Source organism: Ranitomeya imitator, chromosome 3 (assembly GCF_032444005.1).
Source record: "Ranitomeya imitator isolate aRanImi1 chromosome 3, aRanImi1.pri, whole genome shotgun sequence".
NCBI lineage: Eukaryota > Metazoa > Chordata > Amphibia > Anura > Dendrobatidae > Ranitomeya > Ranitomeya imitator.
Window position 1 is genome coordinate 741,995,190 of NC_091284.1, and position 24,374 is coordinate 742,019,563.

Consider the following 24,374-nt stretch of genomic DNA (forward strand, 5'->3'; position numbering starts at 1 on the left):
AATCTGATATATCTGGATGCTGCTAAACGTTTGAATGCCCGTCAAGCTAGGTGGGCACTGTTTTTTGCCCGGTTTCATTTCTCAGTAACATTTATCCCTGGGACAAAGAATGTTACAGCGGATGCTTTGTCTCGCAGTTTCTCTCCAGCAGTTAATACTGGGAAGGAGGGATGCATTTTGCAGAGAGGGGTGGTGGTGGCAGCATTGGGCTCTGAGTTGGAGAGTAGCATCCTAGAGGCCCAAAATGCTGTACCAACTAACACTCCGTATGGTAAATTATTTGTGCCTAGAGTCTTGTGGAGAGCTTTCTTTGCTGAATGTCTTGAGTCTCGGTTGACGGGTCATCCAGGGATTTCGGAAACTAGAAAGTCAATCGGTCAAAGTTTCTGGTGGCCAGGGTGGCAAAGAGAAATAATCAAATGGGTGCGTCAATGTACTGTGTGTGCTAGGTCGAAGGCCTCACATGCCCAGTTCGCCATGGTCACATCTTGCTATGGATTTTATCACCGATTTGCCGGTCTCTGAGGGTTTTTCTGTCATCTGGGTTGTTGTGGACCGGTTTAGTAAGATGTGTCATCTGGCCCCGTTCAATAAATTACCTTGCGCCAAGACTCTAGCTGAGGCATTTGTGAAAGAGATTTGGAGGCTCCATGGGGTTCCCACGGACATTGTCTCCGATAGAGGACCACAGTTTGTGGCTCGCTTTTGGCTTGCTTTTTGTGACAGATTACAGGTTCATTTGTCATTTTCGTCAGGTTATCATCCGGAGTCCAATGGACAGACTGAAAGGAAGAACCAGGATGTTGAGCAGTTTTTGAGATGTTTTGTAGCAGACAATCAGGAGATGTGGTCGGAATATCTACCACTAGCTGAGTTTGCTCTTAATAATCATACGTCTTCCTAGGCTGGGTGTTCTTTTTTTTGCTGTACAGGGAGGCATCTTTCGGTCCATTTTCAAAGATTGGGGCAGCGGTGCCTGAGGAGAGTTTTTCTGGAAATTTGGACAGGGTTTGGACCAATGTACGCCATAATCTGAAAGAGGCAAATAGGAGGTCAAAGAAATATTTTGACAAGAAAAGAAGGGAGGCATGTTTGCAGTTGGGGACACGGTCTGGTTGTCCTCTTGGAATCTGCGTTTGAAGATCCCTTCTAAAAAACTGAGGCCTAAGTTTGTAAGACCCTTCAAAGTGGTTCAGGTTGTCAACTCGGCAGCGACGAGATTAGACATCACCTCTTCCTGGAGAATTAATTCAGTTTTTCATGTATCTTTACTTAAGAAAGTTGACACACCAGATAAGGAGGCGAGGCCGACTGTTCCTCCAGTTGATGAGGATGGCGAGTTTGAGATTTCATGCATTTTAGATTCCAGGTGGCACAGAGGAAGGTTGCAGTATCTCGTGTCCTGAAAGGGTTTCGGTCCCGAGGATAATTCCTGAGTCAAAGCTGAAGATGTCTCGGCCTCAAGGCTGATTAAGGCTTTTCACAGGAGATTTCTGAATAAGGCTCGGCCAAGAGGATCCAGAGGTTCCTCATAAAAGTTGAGGTACTGTTAGAATCTGTTTTGTTTTTTGACCATCCGTCTTCTTGTTGTGGTTTTCTGGCTGGTCTTTTTCCCCTGGGGCTGGGATGTCTTAGGTCAGGTTATTGTATCACCCTTTATTACCCAGCACCTGCCTCCCATTCCTTGCTGGACAACAGTGTTATTCTGCTTGAGTTCTGGCTAGGTGCTTTGATAGCTTTCTGTGTTTGACATTGTGCAGTTCTGGGATCTTTGGCTCTGTTATCTTTAGTTTCTGTTTTCAGTTGGTTTCTTCAGCCATCTCTGTGTTTCTATTAGGAGGTGACCTGTTTTTATACCCAGTCTTTAGATCTTTCAGGGACCTCCTTCCCCCTATCTATAGGTCTTCACTGAGATTAACCTAGGATTGTCAGTGGGCCTATTCGAAAGGAATAGGTCGCCCACTCCATCGTAGGGTATCAGCCTACTCTCAGTGCAGGGTCAGTTTTCCACCTATCCTAGTTCTGTGTTGCAGTTCCATAACACCAGTTGCTGGACTGTCCCCATTTGAGTCACCTGTTGTGACATCCAGAGAGCACTGTTCCCAATCAGGAGGTCACAAACCTGAAGATCTGCCCTGGAAGAGGAAATAAATAAATGAGGATTCAGCGAATTAGTAGTTAGTTACCTGGATAGAAATGTTTATTAATGTTCATTAAAGTTTAAAGGGACAACAAGGCAATGAAAGGTGAAAAACCTGAAACTTTCCTTTGTAAATAGTTGGCACCTCTTAAGGTGCACCTTATTTGTTCTACCACGTGCGTGAATAAAACCTTGGTTGTGTTCCAAAGACCAGAAGAAAAAACATTTGGCGTGGCCGAAGATAAGGTCTAGATGTTTATGCCTTGCAGCCCTCCCAACCCTACGCTGGGGGTTTGGAATGGGTCATCCGCATCATTGCAGATGGTGCACAAGGACACCCTGGTATTACAATGTTTGCACTTTGATATGTAAAAATGTTTGCACCTTTCACCTGTTTGCACTTATGTAAATTATGTTTTGCAACGTTTAAAGAAAAGAGCCTCCCATAAAGGGAAGAAAAAGTTTATGTATTTGTTGAAATGCATTTCCAAAAATATTGCACATATCTAACCTGTTTCTCTTCCCAGTCCGGGAGTACTGGATTTAACGGGGAGGGGGGGGGGGGAAACACCCCAGGAAGCCAGTTGTTACAGTGGTGTTGCCTTCCTTTCGGGGCGATGCCATGCCTGGAAGCAAGGAGGATCCCTTTAACAGATGGTACATACACACAACATGTTCTGTTTCCAGTCCGGAAGGGGGAGCTCAGAACCCGGTTTCAGGGGGGATTCCCTAGATATATGTTCTGGCTTGGAGGAGGAGTTGGACAGTCTTTAGCAGACAGTCGGAGAAGGCAGTCTGTCAGAGGGACAGAGGAGAGAGGAAGCAGATAGAGAGAGTCAGAGAGAGAAAAGCTGCAGCCGAGCAGCTACATAGTGCTGCAGCTCCAGGCCAGGGAGGAGAAGCAGACAGCGTTGCATCTGTAGAACATGCATGAGAGAAGAAGCACATGAGAATTAAGGAGCTGGAAGGGAGCTGCAACTGAGCTCCTTCCATGCTGGGGTGCAGGAACCGGGCATCGGGAGACTGAGGCTGTGTGAAACTGTATGTTCCATAGCAGAACCGGAGGGCAGAAGACTTCAGGTCGTCTGTCCGCACCCACACCCAAAGGTACAGCAACATACAGAGCCCAGATTCATCTTAGAGACACCTGTAAAAAGGCTTGCGTTGCCTACCATGCGGGTACTGTCTTCAAAAAAATACAAATTTTATTTTACACACCAAACAGAGACCAGACAATGCACACTATTAAAAACATTTAAAACTTGTTCCACATTGAGCAATACAAATTAGATCCAAACCATTTCAGTATAGTATGTAAAGATATATTTATAATAACAATGCCCGACTGTTAAGTGTCATTATATAAAGGAGACACCAGTGTTATACTCCTAATTATTCAGTGCACATAGTTGCAGATATATGTACAAACCATTCGGTGTGGACTATAGAGGTCTACAGGGGACGCAAGAGCCCTATATTCAACCTAGGAGGGAATAACTCAGAGTGTGGCATACTCAATTTTATAACAAAGACATGCTGGCAACCAATGTCCTGATGTACATGGTGGACCCCAGCATTATAAACACATACGTGAGTTCTCATGTAGGGTATCCTGGGGCACAGACTTCCACAGATATGCTTCCCTCTGTCCTGGGGGTAACAGGCTAACAATACGATACCTCACTTGCGTGCTACTAATACTTCACCCTATCCCGTCTCAGAGTCCACTACCGTCCTCATGGTCCTAAGTGCAGTGCTGCAGTCACCTGATCCTCAGGTTTACGCAAACACAGCCCAATGGAGATGGCAATAACGTAGGCTCCGGAGGCGCAACAAATCTCCAGAGCGCCGACTTGTGGAATATTTTGTGAACGTGCATTAATGGGGGTAATTCCAGCTGGAAAGTCCCCAGGCTGTGAATGGCCGACAACCGATATGGCCTGGTCACCCTAGAATTCCCGGTCCCAGAAGCATACTTTCACCTGATGCTTTTGGTGGATACCCTCACGTACTCATTCACACACAGGTCTGGACCTGCATGTTTATTTCCACACATGCGTTTGCCAAAGGATGGTGAATTCTTTGAGGAACCGACAGCAGAGGTGTCCCCCTGTGTCACCAAACTCATACCCTCACTACATACAGAGGGAACCACCACCCTCCTCTGATTCCTCCTCCTGAGAGGACCCCAAGACTCAGGGTTTACTTGTGGTGAGGGTTGAGTCTTGCCCCTACTCCGTGGCAGCACCTCAGCTGCCCCCACCGGAGAAGGAGTAGGTTGGAGAAGGACGGCAGAGATCATAGCTCCCAGGCAGCAGTCCTTACATGACTGGTTACAGCCACCTACTTCCCTGGACCTCCAAGTTATGACCGAGTTGTGTTTCTTTAACCATGGAAGGCCTAAGACGATGGGAGTTGGCATATCCTCAGGTTAATATTATCTATGACTTAGGTCACCTTCCCCTGGCTGAGAGGGACAGAGTCAATTGCATGAATGCTCATGGGTCTCACCAGTGTCCTACCCATCAGACCATGGGTCTGGACAAAGCGAGAATCCACTAAATTGACTCCAGCTCCACTATCCACAAGCACCGGTATAGTCTCAGGAGGGGCGGAACTACCGCGATCACAGGGGTCGCAGCTGCGACTGGGCTCAGAGTGCTTAGGGGCCCGCCCAGTCCAGCAAAGACTGGGCGGGCCCCTAAGCACTGAGCTACAAAATTGTCCGCCAGCCTTTTAAATCAGTGGGCGGCTTTTCATGCAGCCCGCAGGCAGGTCCGCAATGCTCCGGCTGCCGACCCGTTAACCCCCGATTGCAGGGTAAGCAGCGTTCATTACAGAACGCTGCCTGTCCTGCACAGGAATGATGTCATCGGGGTAGGCGGGGTTACCGGGTGGGCAGAGTTACCGCCCAATGCTCTCCTGTCCCGAAATAGGAGCTGCTGCCCGACACAGAGACTCCAGAGCGATCGATGTGCTGGCAGCTTTCTGCCTCTCTGCAGGTGATCTGTGCTCCTCAGCTCTGTGCCACCCCCCTCTGTTTGCCCCAATATGATCTGTGCCCCCCGCTGTGTTCCCCAATATGATCTCTCTGCCCCCAATATGATCTCTGCCCCCCACGCTGTGTGCCCCAAAATGATCTCTGTGCCCCCACGCTGTGTGCCCCAATATGATCTCTGCCCCCCACGCTGTGTGACCCAATATGATCTCTGCCCCCGCTATGTGCCCCAATATGATCTCTGTGCCCCCCGCTGTGTGCCCCAATATGATCTCTATGCCCCCCCATATGATCTCTGCCCCCAAGCTGTGTGCCCCAATATGATCTCTGCCCCCCCTGCTGTGTGCCCCAATATGATCTCTGTGCCCCCCCGCTGTGTGCCCCAATATGATCTCTGCCCCCACGCTGTGTGCCTCAATATGATCTGTATGCCCCCATGCTGTGTGCCCCAATATGATCTCTGCCCCCCGCTATGTGCCCTAATATGATCTCCGTGCCCCCGCTGTGTGCCTTAATATGATCTCTGTCCCCCCACGCTGTGTGCCCCAATATGATCTTTGCCCCCCCACTGTGTGCCCCAATATGATCCCTGTGCCCCCACGCTGTGTGCTCCAATATGATCTCTGTGCCCCAATATGATCTCTGCCCCCCAGCCGTGTGCCCCAATATGATCTCTGTGCCCCCCCGCCATGTGCCCCAATATGATCTCTGTGCCCCCATGCTGTGTGCCCCAATATGATCTCTGCCCCCCCGCTGTGTGCCCCAATATGATCTCTGCCCCCCCGCTGTGTGCCCCAATATGATCTCTGTGCCCCCACGCTGTGTGCCCCAATATGATCTCTATGCCCCCACGCTGTGTGCTTCAATATGATCTCTGCCCTCCCGCTGTGTGCCCCAATATGATCTCTGCGCCCCACGCTGTGTGCCCCAATATGATCTCTGGCCCCCCACGCTGTGTGCCCCAATATGATCTCTGCGCCCCACGCTGTGTGCCCCAATATGATCTCTGGCCCCCCACGCTGTGTGCCCCAATATGATCTCTGCCCCCCCACGCTGTGTGCCCCAATATCTCTGCCCCCCCGCTGTGTGCCCCAATATGATCTCTGCGCCCCCACGCTGTGTGCCCCAATATGATCTCTGCCCCCACACTGTGTGCCCCAATATGATCTCTGCCCCCCACACTGTGTGCCCCAATATGATCTCTGCCCCTCCACGCTGTGTGCCCCAATATGATCTCTGTGCCCCACGCTGTGTGCCCCAATATGATCTCTGTGCCCCCCCCCGCTGTGTGCCCCAATATGTTCTCTGTGCCCCATGTGATCTCCATGCCCCCCCAACTATAAGCACCTTGTGATCTCTGTACCTCTCAGCTATGTGATCTCTGTGCCCCCCAGCTATGTGCACCCTGTGATCTCTGTTCCCCCCGTGATCCCTGTGGCCCCCAGCTATGTGCCCCCTGTGATCTCTGTGCCCCCTGTGATTTCTGTGCCCTTTGTTAGAGCGGCCCTCGTTTGTGCTTGGGCATGTGTCTGCAGTCCTGGTCAGTGCGGGCACACAGGAGAGCGTGCGCACACCATGGCCTGTGCAGAAGTGTGAAAAGGCCACACAGACGCCTGAGCCTCACTCTGAACAGCGCTCTCCTCACCGATCACCGGCCGGCATCCGCTCCAAGTTCTCAACACCTCCGATGCTGGCTGGACAGTGGACCCTCCTCGTCCTCCTCCATTTCAGATGAGTACCAGGATGAAAGCTTTTCATGTATATGCAGCATTTGCAGTTTGACCTGTATACTGTGTACAGACTGCTGCATGTACAGAATATAGGTGACAGTGCTGTATTATATAATCACCGTATCACCTATATAATGTATGTACAGAAGTCTATATTCATTATATAGGTGACACTGTGACTAATGTGTATATACGTGATATAGGTGATACTGCTGCATATATATACTGCGACTATACACTGCAATCACAGTATCACCTATATAATGTATGTACAGCAGTCTATATACATTGTATAGGTGAAACTGCGACTGAGGTATGTACATTATATAGGTTATACCACTGTGTGTAATATACTGCGACCGCTGTGTATACCTCATATAGGCCAGCCACTGTGTGTGTGTGTGTGTATATGTGTGTATATAACATACACACTCTGGCTGGCCTATATGAGCTACACACAGCGGGCACAGTATATTACACACAGTGGTATAACCTTTATGACGTACATACCGCCGTCGCAGTTTCACCTATATAATGTATGTGTGTGTGTGTGTCTGTCTATATATATATTTATGCACACACACAGCACTCTGATTGATTGTGATAAAAGTGTCGGACTCTTTATTGGCCCATGTGGCAACGTTTCGGATCAATAACTGAACAATTCTCTGATATGAAACTGAAATGTTACCACATGGGCTAATAAAGAGTCCACTGTTTAAAGGGATTGTCTCCCACTAGAACAACCTCGTCTTAAACTGAATGTTCAGCCCCATTAAATTATAAAGCCTATACTCACATCCTGTGCCGGCTGTGAAGACCCCCTAGGGGCTGTGATGTGCTTTTGTGATTCCCGGCACCAATCAGCGCTGGTGTCACTTTATCTTCGGACAAACTGAACGTGAAGAGGAAGTCCAGGACGAAGGTGTGAGTTTGGATCAGGATACCCTCCACGAGGCTGGAGGTTGTGGTCTGTATATAGACCGTGAACTTCACTCTTGTGAACACAGCCTACAACTAATTCTGTAATGGTGAATGTATACTAACGCAGATCGTGTTCGTTCGTGCGTGTCGCCATTTCTAATTCACCTACGGTATATATTTTTGCATGGGTGGGGGCCCCATTTGAAAGTTCGCACCAGGGCCCATAACTTTGTAGTTACGCCACTGAGTCTCAGCAACCCCGCTAACTACCACTTCAGCAGGAATGGTACACGAAGACGAAAAGATGGAGGAAATATACACACCCTGGTTGCCTCTCTCCAAACAACCAGTGGAACACAGCATTTGAGATGGTGTACATACTTTGGCACGACCCAGGAGTAGCATACTGCACCAGAGCATCCTGTAGCCTAGCTGACAGACCCCGGCAGAAATGACTCCTAAGAGCAGAGTTGTTCCACTGGGTGTCAGTGGCCCATCTCCTAAACTCTGAGCAGTACTCCTCAGCCGGCCGGTCCCCCTGCTTGATTTTCCAGAGTCTAGACTCAGCCAGCGAGATTCCATCAGGATCCCCATGCACACAATGCCGCAAAAAACTCGTCCACCGACCAAAAAGATGGTGAATCAGTCGGCAGGGAGAAGGCCCGAGATTGGGGATCACCTTTGAGAGGGGAGACAATAATCCCCACACGCTGTTCCTCACTCCCTGAAAAACGAGGGCGAAGCCTGAAATATAGCTTACAAGCTTCTTTAAATACTATGAATTTATCTCTCCCTCCAGAGAACCTGTTAAGGAGAGATATCTTGGGTTCAGGTTGAGCCAAGACATGGGCCGAGACCATGAACCCAGACACTTGCTAGAGCTGCTGCACCACCTGAGACCGCAGCTCCGTTTAGCTCATCCGTGAGAGTCTGGATCAGGTGAGCCAAAACCTTTGTTTGCGCCACAGATTCATCGGAAAAAATATGGGTTGGTGATAATGTCACAAATCGATCTCACCAGGGAGTCGGTCAGCAGATTGCATGACACACACAACGGGATGGTATAGGGGAGAGGAAGGCCCTACCAATAGGGAATGAATTATGGTCACCTCCTGCTCAAATCTGAGCCTGTCCCTGCACTCCCATAACGTCCTAAGTGGGTCCTTCCCCACCGACATCAGAACCCTTGTCCCTTGCTGCCATCTAGCACTGCCCTGGCTAGTGTGCAGCGCCCCAGAGATCTGGTTGTTGCAGTAACGTCGCTCTGCCACTAAGGGGAGTGATGGTACGTCTGATGGCACTAAAGGAGTTCTACTGACCAGGTATCACCAAGCACACACTACACTTCACACTCCGGCCACTAGGGGGAGTAAAAGGCTTATTTATTGGGCCACTCATCACATTGGTAAAACTAGGGGTTGGACAGGAAGTTAGGCAGAACGAAGCCTGGGAGAGCTCCAGGGAGGACTTGTCAGAACTGGGAAATCTGGCAGGTACCTAGCGAAAGGACAGATTGTTACGGAACCGCGCCTGCAGTACCTTGCGGCGGTATCCTAAGAAAGAGACACGAAGCGAAGGATATTGTGGAACAGTGAGAAACGAGATCAGCACAAAGGAGATCCAGTAGGAGTCATGCCCCGAGAACGGCAACATCTTACTGAGGCGCATAGCCGGTGGCCGGAGCACCGAAGTAGTAACAGTCTCCACGCATTACTTCAAACAGCGGCAGGACAGTTAATTACAGGTTGACTGTTTACCATACAACACCTAAGAAGGACATAGGAGGCAATCGTGGGAGAGGGGCGACACTAGGGTTCCAGAATAACTCCAGGCCTACCTGTCATAAAGGTGCGTCCTAGCCATAACATACCTGGGGACGGAGAAAGGAAAGATCTAGAGAGAACGAGAACAGAAGTTGTGAGGACTATCCTGAATGCTCAGCAGGGAAGCACTACAACACACAGGCGCTAGTGGGTAGAGACTGATTTCCACCTGCAAAGGGAACTCCGGATGTGCCTTCAGACCGGCCGGTCTCAGACAGCCCCGTTGACAGTGCCCTGGATTGAGGATCCTGAAACCTTCAGTAAAAGGTAAAGAAACTGAACCCTGTGTCCTCGTTATTCCTCGCACTATGCACCATCACCCCTTTATTGGATGCCCCTTAGCAGGGCCACGGACCGGGCCCAGCCACCGTGACATCCCCAGAACTGAGCCGGCAGAGGACCGGTACCGAGTAACCCGCGGCCCTGCATCTGGGGGCGATCCAAGTGCACTGGCCGGCAAGGGTGCTAGCCTCGCCACTGCAAATAGTACAACACAGGGGACAGTGACATACAAGAGACAGACAAGGAATAAACACTACAATTAGCTTCCAGTCTCTGCTGCCAAGCTCCACACCGCAGATAACACAGAAGCAGGACTCCAAACTCCAGAAGTAGCTGACACCAGAGAGCTGCAACTGCAAGACTGGTCTCCATAGAGAAACTCTATCAACAACAGTCAGCTGATGCATCAGATGACTATTTAAAGGATGTGGGAGTGGTCACCACCCACATCAGCCGACCCAGCAACTCTGCAACTGCAGTACACAGCTGTAAAGGAATGTAAAGTATACCCCTTTAAGCTTTCTGTGATATATATATATATATATATATATATATATATATATATATATATATACACACACACAGTACATACCAAAAGTTTGGACACACATTTTCCTTTAAAGATTTTTCTGTATTTTCATGACTATGAAAGTTGTAAATTTACACTGAAGGCATCAAAACTATGTGGAAATATATACTTGACAAAAAAGTGTGAAACAACTGAAAATATGTCTGATATTCTAGGTTCTTCAAAGTAGCCACCTTTTGCTTTGATGACTGCTTTGCACACTCTTGGCATTCTCTTGATGAGCTTCAAGAGGTAGTCACCGGAAATAGTCTTCCAACAATCTTGAAGGAGTTCCCAGAGATGCTTAGCACGTGTTGACCCTTTTGCCTTCACTCTGCGGTCCAGCTCACCCCAAACTATCTCGATTGAATTCAGGTTTGGTGACTGTGGAGGCCAGGTCATCTGGCGTAGCACCCCATCACTCTCCTTGTCAAATAGCCCTTACACAGCCTGGAGGTGTGTTTGGGGTCATTGTCCTGTTGAAAAATAAATGATGGTCCAACTAAACGCAAACCGGATGGAATAGCATGCCGCTGCAAGATGCTGTGGTAGCCATGCTGGTTCAGTATGCCTTCAATTTTGAATAAATCCCCAACAGTGTCACCAGCAAAGCACCCCCACACCATCACACCTCCTCCTCCATGCTTCACGGTGGGAACCAGGCATGTAGAGTCCATCCATTCACCTATTCTGTGTCGCACAAAGACACGGTGAAAGATCTCAAATTTGGACTCATCAGACCAAAGCACAGATTTCCACTGGTCTAATGTCCATTCCTTGTGTTCTTTAGCCCAAACATGTCTCTTCTGCTTGTTGCCTGTCCTTAGCAGTGGTTTCCTAGCAGCTATTTTACCATGAAGGCCTGCTGCACAAAGTCTCCTCTTAGCAGTTGTTGTAGAGATGTGTCTGCTGCTAGAACTCTGTGTGGCATTGACCTGGTCTCTAATCTGAGCTGCTGTTAACCTGCGATTTCTGAGGCTGGTGACTAGGATAAACTTATCCTCAGAAGCAGAGGTGACTCTTGGTCTTCCTTTCCTGGGGCGGTCCTCATGTGAGCCAGTTTCTTTGTAGCGCTTGATGGTTTTTGCAACTGCACTTGAGGAAACTTTCAAAGTTTTCACAATTTTTCGGACTGACTGACCTTCATTTCTTAAAGTAATGATGGCCACTTCTTTTTCTTTACTTAGCTGCTTTTTTCTTGCCATAATACAAATTCTAACAGTCTATTCAGTAGGACTATCAGCTGTGTATCCACCAGACTTCTGCACAACACCATTTATAAGGCAAGAAATCCAACTTATTAAACCTGACAGGGCACACCTGTGAAGTGAAAACCATTTCCAGTGACTACCTCTTGAAGCTCATCAAGAGAATGCCAAGAGTGTGCAAAGCAGTCATCAAAGCAAAAGGTGGCTACTTTGAGGAACCTAGAATATAAGACATATTTTCAGTTGTTTCACACTTTTTGTTAAGTATATAATTCCACGTGTTAAGTCATAGTTTTGACGCCTTCAGTGTGAATTTACAATTTCCATAGTCATGAAAATACAGAAAAATCTTTAAATAAGAAGGTGTGTCCAAACTTTTGGTCTGTACTGTATATACACACAATATATATGTATATATATATATATATATATATATATATATATATATATACACACACTGTATATATTATAAGAATCAGCAAAAAGCACAGTCTATTTGACCCACTTCAATGTCTTCTCTAAACAATTGTCCAAACTAGCCAGAAGAGACAAATTAAACTAAAACATAACTTTCAATATATGTTTTCTTAAAAATAGTGGATAAACAATCAAACAAACCAAAAAGTGATGAAGTGCAAAAGTGCCGAAAGTTACCAGTACTCAATAATAAATGGTTTGATCTTACCAAAATTGAAGTCCTTTTTGTAGGTTGCACATCTGTAGGAGCCCATAAATCAGTTGTATGGATCGGAGGGGGAAAGGGGAGAGTTTCTAATATCCCTTGTCGTGCCCCTGCAATGCTCCTGTCCTTACAAGGACAGTCCCCAAGTAAGACTACACAATTGTACCCACCAAATCATGTGGAATCTCCCTACGCGTTTCCTCCCCCATTCAGGGGATTCATCAGAGGAGAGAAAAATGTGGGAGTTTTCAAGAGCTCCTACATTGGCAGGTAGCTAACATGTCAGGTCCTACCAGTTTAGGTCAGGACTGGTTAGCTAAAGTTGCCATTAGAAATCCCCATTATATAGTTTCCTGCTCCCCCTCATGTTCCTCGGCGTCTGACCTCATTTCTAATCTCCCTCATGTGTTGTACAGCGTTCAACCTCATTTCCGGTCTTTGGACTGCATTGTAGAACACATATCAACTGGAAATGACATGCGCAAGATGCGCCTCCTGTACATCACACGGTGTCCACCTCATTTCCGGTCTTTGGACCGCATTGTGGAACGCAGATTTAGCAGACGTGAAGCGCACACATGTCACCCGGACTTTGCGCTCGCTTCTGGTATTTGGACCGCAACATGAAGTGCAGGTCCATCGGAAGTGACGTGTGCGCGCACCCCTACACATTTATACCATATGGTTCAGATTCCAATAGCAGAACCGCATGCCATAACGCACGACCATCGGCAATGTCCCATCAGCCCGGGACCAGATTGGATAGGGTGATGCTTATCTCCAAATCTACTGTATACTTCCATGATGGGAAAGTGTTATTAATTGGTAGTTACATAAAATGGGGGAAGAAAATATATATATATATTGTAATAGAATGTCTTATATTAATATTAGTGTGAGGGAGAGCTTAATGCCCATTTTTGGCCACTAGATGGGGACATCCTAGAATGTTTAGTAAGGATAGGTTTCCACACTGTAGATAGTTAACTGTAGGAGGGCTCACTGGAGTAAGAGGAAGGGAGCTTCCTGATTAGAGTCAGAAGGGCAAGGGCGCCCATTGAGCTCGGGTGGGCTATAGGCCCGAGCAACTGTAAGACCCCGCAACGTTAATTCCAAGGAAGTGCCCAGGCATCCAGTGTGTGGGATACAGCACAAACGCAGCTACAGGAGTTGCAGAAGATTGAGCTTCAAGTATGGAAGTTATAAAGGTGGACACGGCAGGAAAGACAGGCGGGTCGCTCACCATGTGGCAGGTTCTAGCCTGGGTAAATGCCATCAGATCCAGGACAAAACGGCTGAAGGAGCACCCAGTGGCAGTGAGTCTGGATAGGGAGGATGCTGAGAAAACGTACAGTGCGGTACAACCTGATCTCAAGCTGTGTGACAGGGAAAGAAGCAAGGAGAAATCTGTAATGACGTGTAATGAGAAATCTGCTGAGAATGCTGTGTTGAACCTGGATGTGCTGCAAAGTTATGAAAGTAAAGTTCTGCGTTATGAGTTACTACTGGACTGTGTCTCTGTTATTTCATAAATGGCCAAAGGTGACCCTAGAGAACCAAGGAGGAACCCTGACAGCATGGAGAAACAAGTAAGCTGAAAGTGAAACATGACTTATATGTAAAGGGAGGTCAGGGCACACAAAGCCTGATCAGCTCAGCCACAACTATGGCCCTGGCTGACCTCTACACAGCCAGCAAGGGAAACTGACATTAACCCGGCGCGGGCCTGAAAAGAAAAAAAAGCTACATTTAAAACATAGTGAAACCAGAGCTGCCACTCATCCAGAAATGGATAGTGACATGCATTCAGAACAGCTTACAGCCAGCAATGACCTCCCTGCCACCTCACCAACACCAGAGCTGCTGCAACCCTGGAACCTACTGTCTTCCTCCCCATTATTCTGTAGAATGTAAGGTCACAAGAGTAGGGTCCTCTTCCTTCTGTAACTGTCTGTCACTATTACATAGTTACATAGGTTGAAAAAAGACCTAGATCCCTCAAGTTCAACCTTTCTTCATCAATTGTTCGTTTTGTAACTAAATTACCATAACTATAAGGGTGGTTTCACACTTGCGTTTTTGTCTGCAGCGTTTTTTTTTTCAAAAAAACGCATGCGTTTTTTTTCCCTATCTTTAACATTGAAAACGCTTGCGTTTTTTTGTGTACGCGTTTGGTCGCGTTTTTTGACGCATGCGTTTTTTTACTGCATGCGTTCATTTTCTGAAATGCTACTTGTAGTATTTTTAGAAGCGTTTTTTGGACCAAAAAAAACGCATGCGTTTTCATGCATTTTTTTTGGGTCAAAAAATACATTGGAGTCAATGGGGACGCATGCGTTTTTTGGTGCATGCGCTTTTTGCTGTAAAAAACGCATGCGTTTTTTTATTAAAAAACCAGAAAACACACTGATATGCCACCCCCCAACATAAAGGTGATAAAGGGAACCTAACCCTACCCCTACCCCTAACCCTACCCTAAGGGATCTTAACCCTAACCCTAGCCCTAACCCTACCCCTAAGGGATCCTAACCCTAACCCTACCCCTACCCCTAAGGGATCCTAACCCTAATCCCTTTATGGTTAGGGGTAGGGTTAGGATCCCTTAGGGTTAGGGGTAGGGTTAGGATCCCTTAGGGTTAGGGGTAGGGTTAGGATCCCTTAGGGTTAGGGGTAGGGTTAGGGTTAGGATCCCTTAGGGTTAGGGGTAGGGCTAGGGTTAGGATCCCTTAGGGTTAGGGATAGGATCCCTTTAGGGTTAGGGTTATGATCCCTACCCCTAACCCTAACTGTTTCTGTTTATAGTGGGTTTTTTACTTTTTTTTGATGATTGGCAGCTGTCACACATTTCTCAGCATGCATTTAAAAAACGCATGTAAAAACGCATGTAAACGCGTCAAAACGCCGCGTTTTTTTCACCACTTGCAAAAACGCATGCGTCAAAAAAACGCAGCGTTTACATGCGTTTTTTCACCATGCGTTTTTTGCGTTTTTTACCGCAAAAACGCACCCCAAAAAACGCAAATGTGAAACCAGCCTAACCCGCAATGTTCTGTGTGTGAATGAAATCATCCAGCCCTTTTTTAAAAGCTGTAATAGTGTCTGCCATCACTACCTTCTGTGGCAGAGCATTCCACAGGCCGACTGCTTTAACTGTAAAGAACCCTTTCCTATTTAGCTGTCGGAATCACCTTTCTTCCACCCGTAATGAGTGCCCCCTTGTTCCTATAAGGAATAAGTCATGTGCCAGTACTTTGTAGCTGCCAGTGCCACACATATTTATACATGTAAATGATCCCCTCTAAGGCGTCTTTTTTCTAAGCTAAACAAGCCCGACTTTTCCAACCTCTTATCATATGAGAGGCCTTCTGTGCCTAGTTGCCCACCTTTGAACTGACTAATTTCTGAATGTCCTTTTTTAAATGTGGAACCCAAAATTGTATCTCATATTCTAGATGCGGCCTCACAAGTGATTTATAAAAGGGTAATAATACGTTGAGATCGCAGGATTTTCTCTTGTTTGCTTTTGTGGCTGCAGTTTGACATTTAGTGCTGCTGCTCAGCTTACTTGTAACCAGAATATTAGTTTGATCATTGTAATTTCTATTTGTGATTTGTATGTAACCCCTCCTCGTGTACAGCATTATGGAATAAAAAATAAATATTATTAATAATAATAATAATCCCCCCATGATGTTCCACCCAGTCCACACCACTGCCCTCCTTGCCGGTCTATGCACAGCAGAAAGCTGCAACAGTTGGCACCTGGGTTTTGTCATCATCATCAGAGATGTGTTGTGGTGGTACACTGACCATTTGCACTACCCGTCCCACATATTTATCCTCAAACAGAACAAGTGGATTGGCATCAGTGCACTCAATCTCTTCTACTTGCGGGGCAGGGCCAGGTGGATGGCAGACGGAACCAAAACCAGCACCAGAAGTAACTACTGCATGACTTGGGGCACAGACTGCTTGCCTGATTTTCAAAGGGGTGAGGTGGAAGACAGATGCCCATGGGCCGCAGGTGCAAAATCTGCACTTTCATCAGGGGACAGGGAGAAATACATAGAAAAGGAACTGAAGGCACTCTCGGCTATCCAATCTAAAACCATCTCTACTTGTTCTGGCCTCACCATTCATCCAGCAATGCTTGTGCCTACGAAATTACACAGAATGTCCTGCCGCCTGCGGGCACCAGAGGAAGATGTTTCATTTGGGTGCGTAGCAGTCACATATTGACCACTTCCTCTCTCTCCCTGCATCAGCTACACCATCACCAGCAGAAAAATGGCCACGTCCCCTATTTGATGATCTCATTCTTTTCACCAAAAAATTGCAGAGCATTACAAGGCCTGTATACAAAGAAAGAGTGGCCATCAGTTTATTCAGAGTACCCTAAAAAATCAATAAAAAACCCACAAAAATAGTGTTGGCTACATCCTCCGCTTACGCCTCTTTCATCTACACCGCCACATTCACCTCAACCTCCTCCTCCATTCGGACCTCCACCTTCTGGTTCCAGATTTTAATTTTTCATTCTGTTATTTTAAGTCATTTCACTATCCACATTTGTTTGTCCTGCTCTATCTGTACCCCCATTAAGCTTCCTTTTGCAGCCCCCTAGCCTTTACTATGACCATTTTACAGCCATGTTAAAGCACCGAATTTCTGGTCCCCATTGAATTCTATTGTATTCGTGTTTGGGGTAAAGTTTGTGGTCACATTCGGATACCAACAGAACTTTGGACTCCAGTTCGGCTGAACCCAACTTACCCAAACATCCATGGGTCTGCTCATCCTTAGTCAGCATACAAAAAGGAAGTACACACCACCAGTGATATCTTTCTGGTAATGTCCACTTGCTGTTTTGGTGCCAAGTACTTTGATTTGTAATATCTCTCTAAGGCCATGTTCATATTGCGTTAAGTACATACCGTTAAAAGGATCCGTTAAACGCATGTACAGAAAAGAGCCAAAATTCTTGAAAATTTGGCTTTACGTTAACGCTTGCGTTAATGCACGTGACTGCGTTTATGTCATTCTGCTGTCCGTTCGTGAAGCATCCATTTGTCTGCGTTTGGCACTGTCAAAGTTGTTCTCTTTTTTTTTTTTTTTCCTTTTGTCAGCGTCGGGTGTGGGTGCATACACATTCTCTATTTTGAAAGCATTGAGTGAACTTCTGCTAGCAAGATGTTTGTGTCTGAGCTCGTTAGATTTCGCTTGATGCAGTTGCGACTTCGGCAGAGAAAGCGTATTTCTCAAAGGAGATATTGGATCCATGAAGTGAATTTCTTACGGAATACACCCTGTATGTTCAGCTTCGGGATCATCCCTTCAAATTCCAACGTTATCTACGGATGTCCATTGAGACCTTTGATGTTCTGCTCTCGCATGTGAAGGATGAGATACATCATCAGCGCAGCACTTTCCGTGAAATCATTTGTGCGGAGCAACGTTTAGTGGTGACTCTGAGGTAATTATCATTTTTTGGAACATTCTTCTATTGACAAAGACAAAATGTAATTTATCGTGGGGCATAATTATGTACATTTAGGCAATTGTATTATTCCATTTTAACTAGCCTTTTTGTTAGTTGTCCTTTAAAATCCTAACAATATATATATATTTTTTTATTTGTGATTGCCGACAGATATCTGGCTACCGGAGAATCATTTGCATCACTGCATTTTCAATTTAGACTTGGGAAGTCAACCATTTCCCAACTGGTTCGGGAAACTTGTGATGCCATTTGGAACAACTTGCAACCACTTGTGCTACCAACCCCGACATCAGAAATGTGGCTAGCGATTTCCCAACATTTCGAGGATGTGGCTAATTTCCCCAATTGCATTGGTGCCGTGGACGGCAAGCACATTCGTATTCAGAAACCAGCGCATAGTGGATCCCTATACTATAACTATAAAAAATACTTTTCCATTGTATTGATGGCTATTGCGGATGCTAGATACCGTTTTGTTGCTGTGGATATTGGTACGTATGGCCGGACGAACGATTCCAGAGTCTTCAGAGACTCCAACATGGGGAGATGTTTGTACAGCAACAACTTTAACATACCCTCAGCACGACCTCTTCCGGGGACCGAAGGCCCAAGTTTGCCCTATGTTTTAGTTGGGGATGAGGCATTCCAACTAGGACAAAATCTCCTAAAGCCGTACCCTAAACTCCACAAGACGCATTTTTAATTATCGCTTGAGCCGGGCAAGACGTTATGTGGAGTGTGCCTTTGGTATTTTGACCTTAAAATGGCGAATCTTACTAACTTGCATGCAACTGCAACCTGAAAATGTGAACAGTGTAGTGAAGGCATGCATCTGTCTGCACAATTTTGTTTCCAGACATGAACCCCAGGTGGTTGACCCCGATGACTGTGATTTGAACCTCTTCAGCATAGATTCGACTGCTGTTCGGTCTACAGTTGAAATTATGAGGATTCGTGATCAATTTGCTAATAACTTCACACATGAAGGCCTTGTTCCATGGCAAGACATACACGTGTGAAAATGTTGAAGCCTGATGTTATTAGTGAAATGTGTGGGGCAATTTTTGTTTGTTTGAGTTTCCATAACCTTATTTATCTAGTGTAAAAAGTTAGTCATATTATCTAGTGTAAAAAATTAAAGTCATACAAAAATATGAAATTTTAAAGTAACAGTTTACTATAAATCTTAGAAAATATTCCAACTTCAGTGTTGGTATACATTTTAACCCCTTAAGCCCCAAGGGTGGTTTGCACGTTAATGACCGGGCCAATTTTTACAATTCTGACCACTGTCCCTTTATGAGGTTATAACTCTGGAACGCTTCAACGGATCCCAGTGATTCTGACATTGTTTTCTCGGGACATATTGTACTTCATGATAGTGGTATTGATATTACCTGTGTTTATTTGTGAAAAAAACGGAAATTTGGCAAAAATTTTGAAAATTTCGCAATTTTCCAACTTTGAATATTTATGCAATTAAATCACAGAGATATGTCACACAAAATACTTAATAAGTAACATTTCCCACATGTCTACTTTACATCAGCACAATTTTGGAACCAACATTTTTTTTTTGTTAGGGAGTTATAAGGGTGAAAAGTTGACCAGCAATTTCTCATTTTTACAACACCATTTTTTTTTTAGGGACCACATCTCATTTGAAGTCATTTTGAGGGGTCTATATGATAGAAAATACCCAAGTGTGACACCATTCTAAAAACTGCACCCCTCAAGGTGCGTGCTCAAAACCATATTCAAGAAGTTTATTAACCCTTCTGGTGCTTCACAGGAATTTTTGGAATGTTTAAATAAAAATGAACATTTAACTTTTTTTCACAAAAAATTTACTTCAGCTCCAATTTGTTTTATATTACCAAGGGTAACAGGAGAAAATGGACCCCAAAAGTTGTTGTACAATTTGTCCTGAGTACGCTGATACCCCATATGTGGGGGTAAACCACTGTTTGGGCGCATGGGAGAGCTCGGAAGGGAAGTAGCGCCGTTTGACTTTTCAATGCAAAATTGACAGGAATTGAGATGGGACCCCATGTTGCGTTTGGAGAGCCACTGATGTGCCTAAACATTGAAACCCCCCAGAAGTGACACCATTTTGGAAAGTAGACCCCCTAAGGAACTTATCTAGATGTGTGGTGAGCGCTTTGACCCACCAAGGGCTTCACAGAAGTTTATAATGCAGAGCCGTAAAAATAAAACAAACATTTTTTCCCACAAAAATTATTTTTTTAGCCCCCAGTTTTGTATTTTCCCGAGGGTAGCAGGAGAAATTGGACCCCAAAAGTTGTTGTCCAATTTGTCCTGAGTGCGCTGATACCCCACATGTGGGGGGGAACCACCGTTTAGACGCATGGAAGGGCTCGGAAGGGAAGGAGCGCCATTTGGAATGCAGACTTAGATGGAATGGTCTGCAGGCATCACATTGCGTTTGCAGAGCCCCTAATGTACCTAAACAGTAGAAGCCCCCCACAAGTGACCCCATTTTGGAAACTAGACCCCCCAAGGAACTTATCTAGATGTGTTGTAAGAACTTTGAACCCCCAAGTGTTTCACTACAGTTTATAACGCAGAGCCGTGAAAATAAAAAATCTTTTTTTTCCCACAAAAATTATTTTTTAGCCCCCAGTTTTGTATTTTCCCAAGGGTTACAGGAGAAATTGGACCCCAAAGGTTGTTGTCCTATTTGTCCTGAGTACGCTGATACCCCATATGATGGGGTAAACCCCTGTTTGGGCACACGGGAGAGCTCGGAAGGGAAGGTGCACGGTTTTACTTTTTCAACACAGAATTGGCTGGAATTGAGATCGGACGCCATGTCGCGTTTGGAGAGCCCCTGATGTGCCTAAACAGTGGAAACCCCCCAATTATAACTGAAACCCTAATCCAAACACACCCCTAACCCTAATCCCAACAGTAACCCTAACCACACCTCTAACCCTGACACACCCCTAGCCCCAACCCTATTCCCAACCGTAAATGTAATCTAAACCCTAATCGTAACTTTAGCCCCAACCCTAACCCTAACTTTAGCCCCAACCCTAACGGTAGCCTTAACCCTAGCCCCAACCCTAGCCCTAACCCTAGCCCTAACCCTAGCCCTAACCCTAGCCCCAACCCTAACCCTAGCCCTAACCCTAGCCCCAACCCTAACCCTAGTCCTAACCCTAACCCTAGCCCTAACCCTAGCCCTAATGGGAAAATGGAAATAAATACATTTTTTTTTTATTTTTCCCTAACTAAGGGGGTGATGAAGGGGGGTTTGATTTACTTTTATAGCGGGTTTTTTAGCGGATTTTTATGATTGGCAGCCGTCACACACTGAAAGACGCCTTTTATTGCAAAAAATATTTTTTGCGTTACATTTTGAGAGCTATAAATTTTCCATATTTTGGTCCACAGAGTCATGTGAGGTCTTGTTTTTTGCGGGATGAGTTGACGTTTTTATTGGTAACATTTTTGGGCACGTCACATTTTTTGATCGCTTTTTATTCCGATTTTTGTGAGGCAGAATGACCAAAAACCAGCTATTCATGAATTTCTTTTGGGGGAGGCGTTTATACAGTTCCGCGTTTGGTAAAATTGATAAAGCAGTTTTATTCTTCGGGTCAGTACGATTACAGCGATACCTCATTTATATCATTTTTTTATGTTTTGGCGCTTTTATACGATAAAAACTATTTTATAGAAAAAATAATTATTTTTGCATCGCTTTATTCTGAGGACTATAACTTTTTTATTTTTTTGCTGATCATGATGTATGGCAGCTCGTTTTTTGCGGGACAAGATGACGCTTTCAGCGGTACCATGGTTATTTATATCTGTCTTTTTGATCACGTGTTATTCCACTTTTTGTTCGGCGGTATGATAATAAAGCGTTGTTTTTTGCCTCGTTTTTTTTTTTTTTTTCTTACGGTGTTTACTGAAGGGGTTAACTAGTGGGCCAGTTTTATAGGTCGGGTCATTACGGACGCGGCGATACTAAATATGTGTACTTTTATTGTTTTGTTTTTTTTATTTAGATAAAGAAATGTATTTATGGGAATAATATATATTTTTTTTTCATTATTTTGGAATATTTTTTTTTTTTATTTTTTTTTTACACATTTGGAAAAAAATTTTTTTACTTTTTTACTTTGCCCCGGGGGGGACATCACAGATCGATGATCTGACAGTTTGCACAGCACTGTCAGATCACCGATCTGAGAGAAGTGCAGGCTGCTTCACAGTGCCTGCTCTGAGCAGGCTCGGTGAAGCCACCTCCCTCCCTGCAGGACCCGGATCCGCAGCCATCTTGGATCCGGGGCTGGAGGAAGCAGGGAGGGAGGTAAGACCCTCGCAGCAACGCGATCACATCGCGTTGCTGCGGGGGGCTCAGGGAAGCCCGCAGGGAGCCCCCTCCCTGCGGGAAGCTTCCCTATACCGCCGGCACATCGCGATCATCTTTGATCGCGGTGTGCCGGGGGTTAATGTGCCGGGGGTGGTCCGTGACCGCTCCTGGCACATAGTGCCGGATGTCAGCTGCGATAGGCAGCTGACACCCGGCCGCAATCGGCCGCGCTCCCCCCGTGAGCGCGGCCGATCGCATATGACGTACTATCCCGTCACTGGGAATTAAGTCCCAGGGCACCTCGACGGGATAGTACGTCATATGGGATAAAGGGGTTAAACATATGATATCCCATAGGGATGAACAAAAACATACACAAAAAATTGGGTGAAATGAAATTAAACACAAAAAATGTAAACGCTGTGATTGCAACAGGTTGGTGACCGTGAACAGTACTATAGACTGTGATATTGCGCGGGCGTATTGTCAGCCCAACTGTACGATGGACTGCTACATTGCCTCTGCTGTTCCATGCTCGGTTCACTCCAGCCTCTGTATTTTGGGTTGTAGGCCAGCATGTCCATGCTTCTTGTTCTCGAGGAAGTAGGTTCCTGGGGGCCCAAAAATTCCTCAACTAGGTCATTAAGTCTTTGCCTAAACATAATGTTTCTGTGTTCCGGGATATTTTGAACTACAGGCACATAGGACAAAAGCAGGAGCTTCCACTCATTGGCTGCATATACAGACTCACGGGATTGCAAGTCCGTAATTTCCCGCCTCAGGTCTCTGTGTTCACTGCGACACACATCCTCTACCCGTTGGAGTCCATCGACAATTATGGCATCAGCTTCATCTTTTTGGGATGCTCGCTTGCGTCCACGCGGTGCTTGCAAACGGGCACTGACACCAGAAGCCACAGTACTTCTCTCCACAGATCGTGGCTCGCTCATGCCAGACACATCTCCAGCGCCCGTCTGCTGGCTTGGTTCCAGTGGAGATGGCTCCGGTTCCTCTGCCTCTCTAGGCGCAGCGGTACTGCATATCGTTCTATAACAAAAATAAAAAAGTTAATTATTTTTCTTTAAACTATTTTGTCTCGCACACCTAAATCTTTTTACTTACGAGCGCTGTGACAAAGTTTTTTGTAGAAAGAGCAATTGCTCATAATACAAAGGGGTGACCCGTTTGCCACCAGATCCACTGGGTGTGTTTTGGCTGTTGCGGAAGTCACGTACAAAGCGATCCCTAATCGATCTCCAACGGGTATGGACAGCATCGGCTTTAAAGTAAAAAAAAAATGAGATAAATAGTTGATAGATTGATAGTAGATAAATAGTGGATAGATAGATAGATAGATAGATAGATAGATAGATAGATAGATAGATAGATAGATAGATAGATAGATAGATAGATAGATAGATAGATAGTAGATAGATAGTGGATAGTTAGATAGTGGATAGATAGATAGTTGATAGATAGTAGATAAATAGTGGATAGATAGATAGTAGATAGATAGTGGAGAGATAGATAGTAGATAAATAGTGGATATGTTTGATTAGTAGGTTTTTAGTAGATTTAAAAAAAAAATATTACAAAAATTGTTTGACTGTTTGCAATCTTTACATTAACTTCAACAATATTTACCAATTTTTTTCTTAGAGGATGCCGACTTCTCCATATATCGTGGGTCAAAATGGCATATGATTTTATCCCACAACTTCCTGTTTTTCACTATGTCGTGGTGGGAGCTGTCGCTTTGGTCCCATATGGATGGATTGGCTTCCACTAGAGTGATCAGCGTTTCGTTATGCATGTCCAAGGGCTCTTCGTCAACCACAATCCTTTTTTTTTTTTTGTGGGCGGCTTGGACTATGTAAACACAAAACGTTATATTGAAAGGTTAAATTTCATTTGCATTTCACTAGATGGATAGATAGATAGATAGATAGTTGATAGATAGTAGATAGATAGATAGTTGATAGATAGTAGATAGATAGTTTATAGATATAGTAGATAGTGAATAGATAAATAGATAAATAGTGGATAGATAGATAGTAGATAACTAGTGGATAGATAGATAGATAGATAGATAGATAGATAGATAGATAGATAGATAGATAGTAGATAACTAGTGGATAGATAGATAGTAGATAGTAGATAAATAGTGGATATGT

General features: G+C 45.4%; 1 protein-coding gene and 1 long non-coding RNA gene across 2 annotated transcripts in view; one reads left to right on the top strand and one right to left on the bottom strand.

Moving 5' to 3' along the window:
- Positions 1-24,374, top strand: part of SERPINE3 (serpin family E member 3) — a 106,603-nt gene that overhangs the window by 14,862 nt on the left and 67,367 nt on the right. The window lies entirely within an intron of this gene.
- Positions 22,948-23,376, bottom strand: LOC138672330 (uncharacterized). Its single transcript, XR_011319712.1, has 2 exons — positions 23,323-23,376; positions 22,948-23,247 (listed from the first exon to the last, which is right to left on the bottom strand). It is a non-coding gene; the product is annotated as an uncharacterized lncRNA (long non-coding RNA).